Genomic DNA, 13,126 nt, shown 5'->3' on the forward strand with positions numbered 1-13,126 from the left:
AGTCAGATTTGCTCTAAATGCTTGAGTTTCAGAGATATAAGCCAAAAACTGCATTTTACCCCTATGTTCTATTTTTAGCCATGTCAGCCATCTTGGTTGGCAGGCAGGGTCATCGGACACATTTTTAAAACTAGATACCCTAGTGATGATTGTGGCCAAGTTTGGTTAAATTTGGCCCAGTAGTTTCAGAGGAGATTTTTGTAAAAGTTAACGGACGACGACGGACGCCAAGTGATGAGAAAAGCTCACTTGCAGGTGAGCTAATAAACCTAGTTTAAATAAAAAAATTGTAATGAATAAATACGTACATGTGACTAATCCTAATGTGCTATCTACAATGAAACCATTTTCATTGTCGAAGAGTGTAACATATTTAGGCGTTATCTGTAACAAAAACAAAAATTGTAAATTAGTATCAGCTTTAAATAGGGAATATTTGATGTTGCAATCAATTCAGAAATTAATGTGATGCATGTTTAATGTCAAATCCTAAATTGGAGACTAGAATATTTACAATTACTTAACTTATTACAGTAAATATTTGAATAAAAGAAATGTTCGACAAATTTGTAATAAAATTTCAAACTGTTGTTCAACGGGAAAACTGATTTTTGTTACCCAACACATATAAAAAGAGTTAAAAGTACAATTATAATGACCAAATACCTACATGATACAAATCTTCGTGTGCTGTAAACCAAGAAAGCATCTTCATTGTCTAGGAGGGTAACATATCTAGTCTGTATCTGTAACAAAAAACAAAAACTCTAAATCAGTATCAGCTTTAAATAGAGAATATTGGTTGTTGCAATTAATTCAAAATTAATATGATGCATTTTTGATGAAAAATCCTAATTTGAAGACAAGTATATAAACAATTTCTATACATTATCATTAAAATAATCTTCATAAGAGTATAAATTTGAATTGAAGAAATTTGTAATCAATTTGTAATCAAATCTAATTTAAGCTTCCAGGGAGAACTTATTTTTGTTACCTGCAAACCATTTTAACATAGTTTAAAGTACAATTAAAAATACCAAATACCTACATGCTACGTATCCAGATGTGTGATCAATCTACCATGAAACCATCTTCATTGTCTAGGAGTGTAACATATTATGGCTGTATCTATAACAAAACCAAATCATCAATTAGTATCAGCTTCAAACAGAGACTATTGGCTGTTGCAACAATTATAAAATAAATGTCACTCATATTTTATGTCAAATCCTAAATTGGACACAAGAATATTTAAAATTACTACGCATTCATGTTAAAATTTACTTCACTAGATTATAAATTTGAACAAAAGAAATATGTACACTAATTTGAAATAAAATTTTATTTAAGCTGTTGTTCCAGGTAAAACTGATATTTATTACCCAACACATATAAACATAGTCTAAAGTACAATTGTAATGACTACCTACATGTTAAACATCCTAATGTGCATCTACCATGAAACCATATTCATTGGGTAGGAGTGGAACATATCTGGGCTGTATCTGTTACATAAGAAAAAATTTAAATTAGCATCAGCTTTAGATAGAGAATATTTAATGGCTGTTAAAAAAATAAAAAAATTAATGTGATTCATGTTTTATGTCAAATCTTAAATTACGGACAATTAATTTACAATTACTCTTTCATTCTTATTAAAATATACCACATTTGAAATTCGAATAAAAGATATTTTAGACCAATCTGTAAAAAAATTTTAAGCTATTGTTTCAGTGAAAACAGATTTTTATTGACTTCCAAATATTAACATAGTTTTAAGTACAATTGTAATGACCAAATACTTACATGTTGACTCTTCCTATCTGCCATGAATCCATCTTCTCTGTCTAGGAGTGCAACATATTTAGATGTATCTTTAACAAAAACTATAAATTAATATCAGCTTTAAATACAGACTATTTGCTGTTGCAATTTTTTCAGAATTTAATCTTTGCATGTTGGACAAGAATATTTATAATTACTATACATTCCATTAATAAAATTGAGAATGGAAATGGGGAATGTGTCAAAGAGACAACAACCCGACCATAGAACAGACAACAGCAGGTGGTCACCAACAGGTCTTCAATGTAGCGAGAAATTCCCGCACCCGGAGGCGTCCTTCAGCTCAGTCATTAAGAATATATTTCATTAGAGTATAAATTTGAAGAAATTTTTTTGAGACCAATTTGTAATAAAGTTTCAAATTGGTTGATAATGAAATAGAGCCAGACAAAAAAACTAAATACATTTTACCATAAACACAAGTTATCATACTATGTAATCAGCTCTGCTGGGGGATCTGCTTTTACGAGATTAGCGCCCATTAAATTCATCAATGTTATATCAAAATCTAAAGTTTGCTCTCTGCAGAGGTCTGCTTTTACGAGACCCATTTTAACATAAAGCATCGTTTTGTCAAACTGTTCAGGAAAAAACGGATTTTTATTACCTAACAAACATAAACATAGTTTTAAGAACAATTGTAATGACCAAATACCTACATGTGCAACATCCTAATGTGTGAAAGCATCTTTCATGGTATAGGAGTGTTACATATTAAGGCTGTATAATCTGTAACAAAAACAAAAATTATTAATTAGTTTACGCTTTAAATCCAGACTCTTTGCTTTTGCAATCAATTCAGAAAATAATGTGATGCATGTTTTATGTTAAATCCCAAAATAGAGAAAAGTATATAATTACAATTACTATACGTTCTTATTAAAATATTCAGCATTAGAGTATAAATTTGAATGAAAGAAATTTTAGACCAATTTGTTATAAAGCTTCAATCTTTTGTTTCAGGAAAAAACTGATTTTTATTACCTAACAAATATAAATATAGTTTGAAGGAAAATTGTAATGACCAAATACGTACATGTGACTTATCCTAATGTGCATCTGCAATGGAAGCATCTTTCATGGTATAGGAGTCTTACATATTTAGGCTGTATCTGTAATGAAAACAAAAAAAATAAACATTAATTTCAGCTTTTAATCCAGACTATTTGCTGTTGCAATCAATTCAGAAATTAATGTGATGCATGTTGTAATGTCAAATCCTTAATTGGAGACAAGAATTATTACAATCACTATACATTCTTATTAAAATATATCTCATTACAGTGAATATTTCAATAAATGTAATGTAGGACCAATTTGTAATCAAATTTCAAGCTGTTGTTCCAGGAAAAACTGATTTTTATTACCTAACAAATATAAACATAGTTTTAAGAACGATTGTTATGAATAAATACCTACATGTGCAACATCCTAATGTGCTATCTGCAATGGAAGCATCTTTCATGGTATAGGAGTCTTACATATTTAGGCAATATCTGTACAAAAAAAACAAATATTTTAAATTAGTTTCAGCTTCAAAATCAAAGCTTTTTAAAATATACTTCATAAGAATATAAATAGGAATAAAAGAAATTTTAGACCAATTTGTTATAAAGCTTCAATCTGTTGTTTCAGTGAAAACTGATTTTAATGCCCAACAAATACTAGAGGCTCCAAGGAGCCTGTGTCGCTCACCTGATATTTTTATTTACAATTGATGCATGAAATAATGCAACCGTTATACATTTGCTTTAGTTTCAGAGATACAAGTCAAAAACTGCATTTTCCCCCAAAGTTCTATTTTTAGCCATGTCTGACATGTTGGTTGGCAGGCAGGGTCATCGGACACATTTATTAAACTAGATACCCTAGTGATGATTGTGGCCAAGTTTGGTTAAATTTGTCTCAGTTGTTTCAGGAGAGAAGAGTTTTGTAAAAGAATACAAAAATTTACGAATAATTGTTAAATTTGACTTTAAAGGGCAATAACTCCTTATGGGGTCAATTGACCATATTGGTCATGTTGACTTCTTTGTAGATCTGACTTTGCTGAACATAATGGCTGTTTACAGTTTATCTTCATCTATAATAATATTCAAGATAACAAAAAGCTGCAAAATTTCCTTAAAATTACTAATTCAGGGGCAGCAACCCAACAACGGGTTGTCTGATTCATCTGACAATTTCAGGGCAGATAGATCTTAACCTGATGAACATTTTTACTCTAGTCAGATTTGCTCTAAATGCTTGAGTTTCAGAGATATAAGCCAAAAACTGCATTTTACCCCTATGTTCTATTTTTAGCCATGTCAGCCATCTTGGTTGGCAGGCGGGGTCATCGGACACATTTTTAAAACTAGATACCCTAGTGATGATTGTGGCCAAGTTTGGTTAAATTTGGCCCAGTAGTTTCAGAGGAGATTTTTGTAAAAGTTAACGGACGACGACGGAGCCAAGTGATGAGAAAAGCTCACTTGCAGGTGAGCTAATAAACCTAGTTTAAATAAAAAAATTGTAATGAATAAATACGTACATGTGACTAATCCTAATGTGCTATCTACAATGAAACCATTTTCATTGTCGAAGAGTGTAACATATTTAGGCGTTATCTGTAACAAAAACAAAAATTGTAAATTAGTATCAGCTTTAAATAGGGAATATTTGATGTTGCAATCAATTCAGAAATTAATGTGATGCATGTTTAATGTCAAATCCTAAATTGGAGACTAGAATATTTACAATTACTTAACTTATTACAGTAAATATTTGAATAAAAGAAATGTTCGACAAATTTGTAATAAAATTTCAAACTGTTGTTCAACGGGAAAACTGATTTTTGTTACCCAACACATATAAAAAGAGTTAAAAGTACAATTATAATGACCAAATACCTACATGATACAAATCTTCGTGTGCTGTAAACCAAGAAAGCATCTTCATTGTCTAGGAGGGTAACATATCTAGTCTGTATCTGTAACAAAAAACAAAAACTCTAAATCAGTATCAGCTTTAAATAGAGAATATTGGTTGTTGCAATTAATTCAAAATTAATATGATGCATTTTTGATGAAAAATCCTAATTTGAAGACAAGTATATAAACAATTTCTATACATTATCATTAAAATAATCTTCATAAGAGTATAAATTTGAATTGAAGAAATTTGTAATCAATTTGTAATCAAATCTAATTTAAGCTTCCAGGGAAAACTTATTTTTGTTACCTGCAAACCATTTTAACATAGTTTAAAGTACAATTAAAAATACCAAATACCTACATGCTACGTATCCAGATGTGTGATCAATCTACCATGAAACCATCTTCATTGTCTAGGAGTGTAACATATTATGGCTGTATCTATAACAAAACCAAATCATCAATTAGTATCAGCTTCAAACAGAGACTATTGGCTGTTGCAACAATTATAAAATAAATGTCACTCATATTTTATGTCAAATCCTAAATTGGACACAAGAATATTTAAAATTACTACGCATTCATGTTAAAATTTACTTCACTAGATTATAAATTTGAACAAAAGAAATATGTACACTAATTTGAAATAAAATTTTATTTAAGCTGTTGTTCCAGGTAAAACTGATATTTATTACCCAACACATATAAACATAGTCTAAAGTACAATTGTAATGACTACCTACATGTTAAACATCCTAATGTGCATCTACCATGAAACCATATTCATTGGGTAGGAGTGGAACATATCTGGGCTGTATCTGTTACATAAGAAAAAATTTAAATTAGCATCAGCTTTAGATAGAGAATATTTAATGGCTGTTAAAAAAATAAAAAAATTAATGTGATTCATGTTTTATGTCAAATCTTAAATTACGGACAATTAATTTACAATTACTCTTTCATTCTTATTAAAATATACCACATTTGAAATTCGAATAAAAGATATTTTAGACCAATCTGTAAAAAAATTTTAAGCTATTGTTTCAGTGAAAACAGATTTTTATTGACTTCCAAATATTAACATAGTTTTAAGTACAATTGTAATGACCAAATACTTACATGTTGACTCTTCCTATCTGCCATGAATCCATCTTCTCTGTCTAGGAGTGCAACATATTTAGATGTATCTTTAACAAAAACTATAAATTAATATCAGCTTTAAATACAGACTATTTGCTGTTGCAATTTTTTCAGAATTTAATCTTTGCATGTTGGACAAGAATATTTATAATTACTATACATTCCATTAATAAAATTGAGAATGGAAATGGGGAATGTGTCAAAGAGACAACAACCCGACCATAGAACAGACAACAGCAGAAGGTCACCAACAGGTCTTCAATGTAGCGAGAAATTCCCGCACCCGGAGGCGTCCTTCAGCTCAGTCATTAAGAATATATTTCATTAGAGTATAAATTTGAAGAAATTTTTTTGAGACCAATTTGTAATAAAGTTTCAAATTGGTTGATAATGAAATAGAGCCAGACAAAAAAACTAAATACATTTTACCATAAACACAAGTTATCATACTATGTAATCAGCTCTGCTGGGGGATCTGCTTTTACGAGATTAGCGCCCATTAAATTCATCAATGTTATATCAAAATCTAAAGTTTGCTCTCTGCAGAGGTCTGCTTTTACGAGACCCATTTTAACATAAAGCATCGTTTTGTCAAACTGTTCAGGAAAAAACGGATTTTTATTACCTAACAAACATAAACATAGTTTTAAGAACAATTGTAATGACCAAATACCTACATGTGCAACATCCTAATGTGTGAAAGCATCTTTCATGGTATAGGAGTGTTACATATTAAGGCTGTATAATCTGTAACAAAAACAAAAATTATTAATTAGTTTACGCTTTAAATCCAGACTCTTTGCTTTTGCAATCAATTCAGAAAATAATGTGATGCATGTTTTATGTTAAATCCCAAAATAGAGAAAAGTATATAATTACAATTACTATACGTTCTTATTAAAATATTCAGCATTAGAGTATAAATTTGAATGAAAGAAATTTTAGACCAATTTGTTATAAAGCTTCAATCTTTTGTTTCAGGAAAAAACTGATTTTTATTACCTAACAAATATAAATATAGTTTGAAGGAAAATTGTAATGACCAAATACGTACATGTGACTTATCCTAATGTGCATCTGCAATGGAAGCATCTTTCATGGTATAGGAGTCTTACATATTTAGGCTGTATCTGTAATGAAAACAAAAAAAAATAAACATTAATTTCAGCTTTTAATCCAGACTATTTGCTGTTGCAATCAATTCAGAAATTAATGTGATGCATGTTGTAATGTCAAATCCTTAATTGGAGACAAGAATTATTACAATCACTATACATTCTTATTAAAATATATCTCATTACAGTGAATATTTCAATAAATGTAATGTAGGACCAATTTGTAATCAAATTTCAAGCTGTTGTTCCAGGAAAAACTGATTTTTATTACCTAACAAATATAAACATAGTTTTAAGAACGATTGTTATGAATAAATACCTACATGTGCAACATCCTAATGTGCTATCTGCAATGGAAGCATCTTTCATGGTATAGGAGTCTTACATATTTAGGCAATATCTGTACAAAAAAAACAAATATTTTAAATTAGTTTCAGCTTCAAAATCAAAGCTTTTTGCTGTTGCAATCAATTCAGAAATTAATGTGATGCATGTTTTATGTCAAATCCTAAATTGGAGACGTATATTTACAATAACTATACATTCTTATTAAAATATACTTCATAAGAATATAAATAGGAATAAAAGAAATTTTAGACCAATTTGTTATAAAGCTTCAATCTGTTGTTTCAGTGAAAACTGATTTTAATGCCCAACAAATACTAGAGGCTCCAAGGAGCCTGTGTCGCTCACCTGATATTTTTATTTACAATTGATGCATGAAATAATGCAACCGTTATACATTTGCTTTAGTTTCAGAGATACAAGTCAAAAACTGCATTTTCCCCCAAAGTTCTATTTTTAGCCATGTCTGACATGTTGGTTGGCAGGCAGGGTCATCGGACACATTTATTAAACTAGATACCCTAGTGATGATTGTGGCCAAGTTTGGTTAAATTTGTCTCAGTTGTTTCAGGAGAGAAGAGTTTTGTAAAAGAATACAAAAATTTACGAATAATTGTTAAATTTGACTTTAAAGGGCAATAACTCCTTATGGGGTCAATTGACCATATTGGTCATGTTGACTTCTTTGTAGATCTGACTTTGCTGAACATAATGGCTGTTTACAGTTTATCTTCATCTATAATAATATTCAAGATAACAAAAAGCTGCAAAATTTCCTTAAAATTACTAATTCAGGGGCAGCAACCCAACAACGGGTTGTCTGATTCATCTGACAATTTCAGGGCAGATAGATCTTAACCTGATGAACATTTTTACTCTAGTCAGATTTGCTCTAAATGCTTGAGTTTCAGAGATATAAGCCAAAAACTGCATTTTACCCCTATGTTCTATTTTTAGCCATGTCAGCCATCTTGGTTGGCAGGCGGGGTCATCGGACACATTTTTAAAACTAGATACCCTAGTGATGATTGTGGCCAAGTTTGGTTAAATTTGGCCCAGTAGTTTCAGAGGAGATTTTTGTAAAAGTTAACGGACGACGACGGACGCCAAGTGATGAGAAAAGCTCACTTGGCCCTGTGGGCCAGGTGAGCTAATAAACCTAGTTTAAATAAAAAAATTGTAATGAATAAATACGTACATGTGACTAATCCTAATGTGCTATCTACAATGAAACCATTTTCATTGTCGAAGAGTGTAACATATTTAGGCGTTATCTGTAACAAAAACAAAAATTGTAAATTAGTATCAGCTTTAAATAGGGAATATTTGATGTTGCAATCAATTCAGAAATTAATGTGATGCATGTTTAATGTCAAATCCTAAATTGGAGACTAGAATATTTACAATTACTTAACTTATTACAGTAAATATTTGAATAAAAGAAATGTTCGACAAATTTGTAATAAAATTTCAAACTGTTGTTCAACGGGAAAACTGATTTTTGTTACCCAACACATATAAAAAGAGTTAAAAGTACAATTATAATGACCAAATACCTACATGATACAAATCTTCGAGTGCTGTAAACCAAGAAAGCATCTTCATTGTCTAGGAGGGTAACATATCTAGTCTGTATCTGTAACAAAAAACAAAAACTCTAAATCAGTATCAGCTTTAAATAGAGAATATTGGTTGTTGCAATTAATTCAAAATTAATATGATGCATTTTTGATGAAAAATCCTAATTTGAAGACAAGTATATAAACAATTTCTATACATTATCATTAAAATAATCTTCATAAGAGTATAAATTTGAATTGAAGAAATTTGTAATCAATTTGTAATCAAATCTAATTTAAGCTTCCAGGGAAAACTTATTTTTGTTACCTGCAAACCATTTTAACATAGTTTAAAGTACAATTAAAAATACCAAATACCTACATGCTACGTATCCAGATGTGTGATCAATCTACCATGAAACCATCTTCATTGTCTAGGAGTGTAACATATTATGGCTGTATCTATAACAAAACCAAATCATCAATTAGTATCAGCTTCAAATAGAGACTATTGGCTGTTGCAACAATTATAAAATAAATGTCACTCATATTTTATGTCAAATCCTAAATTGGACACAAGAATATTTAAAATTACTACGCATTCATGTTAAAATTTACTTCACTAGATTATAAATTTGAACAAAAGAAATATGTACACTAATTTGAAATAAAATTTTATTTAAGCTGTTGTTCCAGGTAAAACTGATATTTATTACCCAACACATATAAACATAGTCTAAAGTACAATTGTAATGACTACCTACATGTTAAACATCCTAATGTGCATCTACCATGAAACCATATTCATTGGGTAGGAGTAGAACATATCTGGGCTGTATCTGTTACATAAGAAAAAATTTAAATTAGCATCAGCTTTAGATAGAGAATATTTAATGGCTGTTAAAAGAATAAAAAAATTAATGTGATTCATGTTTTATGTCAAATCTTAAATTACGGACAATTAATTTACAATTACTCTTTCATTCTTATTAAAATATACCACATTTGAAATTCGAATAAAAGATATTTTAGACCAATCTGTAATAAAATTTTAAGCTATTGTTTCAGTGAAAACAGATTTTTATTGACTTCCAAATATTAACATAGTTTTAAGTACAATTGTAATGACCAAATACTTACATGTTGACTCTTCCTATCTGCCATGAATCCATCTTCTCTGTCTAGGAGTGCAACATATTTAGATGTATCTTTAACAAAAACTATAAATTAATATCAGCTTTAAATACAGACTATTTGCTGTTGCAATTTTTTCAGAATTTAATCTTTGCATGTTGGACAAGAATATTTATTATTACTATACATTCCATTAATAAAATTGAGAATGGAAATGGGGAATGTGTCAAAGAGACAACAACCCGACCATAGAACAGACAACAGCAGAAGGTCACCAACAGGTCTTCAATGTAGCGAGAAATTCCCGCACCCGGAGGCGTCCTTCAGCTCAGTCATTAAGAATATATTTCATTAGAGTATAAATTTGAAGAAATTTTTTTGAGACCAATTTGTAATAAAGTTTCAAATTGGTTGATAATGAAATAGAGCCAGACAAAAAAACTAAATACATTTTACCATAAACACAAGTTATCATACTATGTAATCAGCTCTGCTGGGGGATCTGCTTTTACGAGATTAGCGCCCATTAAATTCATCAATGTTATATCAAAATCTAAAGTTTGCTCTCTGCAGAGGTCTGCTTTTACGAGACCCATTTTAACATAAAGCATCGTTTTGTCAAACTGTTCAGGAAAAAACGGATTTTTATTACCTAACAAACATAAACATAGTTTTAAGAACAATTGTAATGACCAAATACCTACATGTGCAACATCCTAATGTGTGAAAGCATCTTTCATGGTATAGGAGTGTTACATATTAAGGCTGTATAATCTGTAACAAGAACAAAAATTATTAATTAGTTTACGCTTTAAATCCAGACTCTTTGCTGTTGCAATCAATTCAGAAAATAATGTGATGCATGTTTTATGTTAAATCCCAAAATAGAGAAAAGTATATAATTACAATTACTATACGTTCTTATTAAAATATTCAGCATTAGAGTATAAATTTGAATGAAAGAAATTTTAGACCAATTTGTTATAAAGCTTCAATCTGTTGTTTCAGGCAAAAACTGATTTTTATTACCTAACAAATATAAATATAGTTTGAAGGAAAATTGTAATGACCAAATACGTACATGTGACTTATCCTAATGTGCATCTGCAATGGAAGCATCTTTCATGGTATAGGAGTCTTACATATTTAGGCTGTATCTGTAATGAAAACAAAAAAAAATAAACATTAATTTCAGCTTTTAATCCAGACTATTTGCTGTTGCAATCAATTCAGAAATTAATGTGATGCATGTTGTAATGTCAAATCCTTAATTGGAGACAGAATTTTTACAATCACTATACATTCTTATTAAAATATATCTCATTACAGTGAATATTTCAATAAATGTAATGTAGGACCAATTTGTAATCAAATTTCAAGCTGTTGTTCCAGGAAAAACTGATTTTTATTACCTAACAAATATAAACATAGTTTTAAGAACGATTGTTATGAATAAATACCTACATGTGCAACATCCTAATGTGCTATCTGCAATGGAAGCATCTTTCATGGTATAGGAGTCTTACATATTTAGGCAATATCTGTACAAAAAAAACAAATATTTTAAATTAGTTTCAGCTTCAAAATCAAAGCTTTTTGCTGTTGCAATCAATTCAGAAATTAATGTGATGCATGTTTTATGTCAAATCCTAAATTGGAGACGTATATTTACAATAACTATACATTCTTATTAAAATATACTTCATAAGAATATAAATAGGAATAAAAGAAATTTTAGACCAATTTGTTATAAAGCTTCAATCTGTTGTTTCAGTGAAAACTGATTTTAATGCCCAACAAATACTAGAGGCTCCAAGGAGCCTGTGTCGCTCACCTGATATTTTTATTTACAATTGATGCATGAAATAATGCAACCGTTATACATTTGCTTTAGTTTCAGAGATACAAGTCAAAAACTGCATTTTCCCCCAAAGTTCTATTTTTAGCCATGTCTGACATGTTGGTTGGCAGGCAGGGTCATCGGACACATTTATTAAACTAGATACCCTAGTGATGATTGTGGCCAAGTTTGGTTAAATTTGTCTCAGTTGTTTCAGGAGAGAAGATTTTTGTAAAAGAATACAAAAATTTACGAATAATTGTTAAATTTGACTTTAAAGGGCAATAACTCCTTATGGGGTCAATTGACCATATTGGTCATGTTGACTTCTTTGTAGATCTGACTTTGCTGAACATAATGGCTGTTTACAGTTTATCTTCATCTATAATAATATTCAAGATAACAAAAAGCTGCAAAATTTCCTTAAAATTACTAATTCAGGGGCAGCAACCCAACAACGGGTTGTCTGATTCATCTGACAATTTCAGGGCAGATAGATCTTAACCTGATGAACATTTTTACTCTAGTCAGATTTGCTCTAAATGCTTGAGTTTCAGAGATATAAGCCAAAAACTGCATTTTACCCCTATGTTCTATTTTTAGCCATGTCAGCCATCTTGGTTGGCAGGCGGGGTCATCGGACACATTTTTAAAACTAGATACCCTAGTGATGATTGTGGCCAAGTTTGGTTAAATTTGGCCCAGTAGTTTCAGAGGAGATTTTTGTAAAAGTTAACGGACGACGACGGACGCCAAGTGATGAGAAAAGCTCACTTGCAGGTGAGCTAATAAACCTAGTTTAAATAAAAAAATTGTAATGAATAAATACGTACATGTGACTAATCCTAATGTGCTATCTACAATGAAACCATTTTCATTGTCGAAGAGTGTAACATATTTAGGCGTTATCTGTAACAAAAACAAAAATTGTAAATTAGTATCAGCTTTAAATAGGGAATATTTGATGTTGCAATCAATTCAGAAATTAATGTGATGCATGTTTAATGTCAAATCCTAAATTGGAGACTAGAATATTTACAATTACTTAACTTATTACAGTAAATATTTGAATAAAAGAAATGTTCGACAAATTTGTAATAAAATTTCAAACTGTTGTTCAACGGGAAAACTGATTTTTGTTACCCAACACATATAAAAAGAGTTAAAAGTACAATTATAATGACCAAATACCTACATGATACAAATCTTCGTGTGCTGTAAACCAAGAAA

The 13,126-nt window shown here is 30.0% G+C and overlaps 1 long non-coding RNA gene across 1 annotated transcript in view; it reads right to left on the reverse strand.

Moving 5' to 3' along the window:
- Positions 1-13,126, reverse strand: part of LOC127735863 (uncharacterized) — a 100,619-nt gene that overhangs the window by 45,682 nt on the left and 41,811 nt on the right. Inside the window, exons 5-6 of the long non-coding RNA XR_007998625.1 lie at positions 9,305-9,384; positions 4,744-4,819 (exon numbers count right to left, since the gene is read on the reverse strand). This is a non-coding gene — a long non-coding RNA (uncharacterized LOC127735863). The remainder of the gene's footprint in view (positions 1-4,743; positions 4,820-9,304; positions 9,385-13,126) is intronic.

Source organism: Mytilus californianus, unplaced genomic scaffold, assembly GCF_021869535.1.
Source record: "Mytilus californianus isolate M0D057914Y unplaced genomic scaffold, xbMytCali1.0.p SCAF_3, whole genome shotgun sequence".
NCBI classification, from domain to species: domain Eukaryota; kingdom Metazoa; phylum Mollusca; class Bivalvia; order Mytilida; family Mytilidae; genus Mytilus; species Mytilus californianus.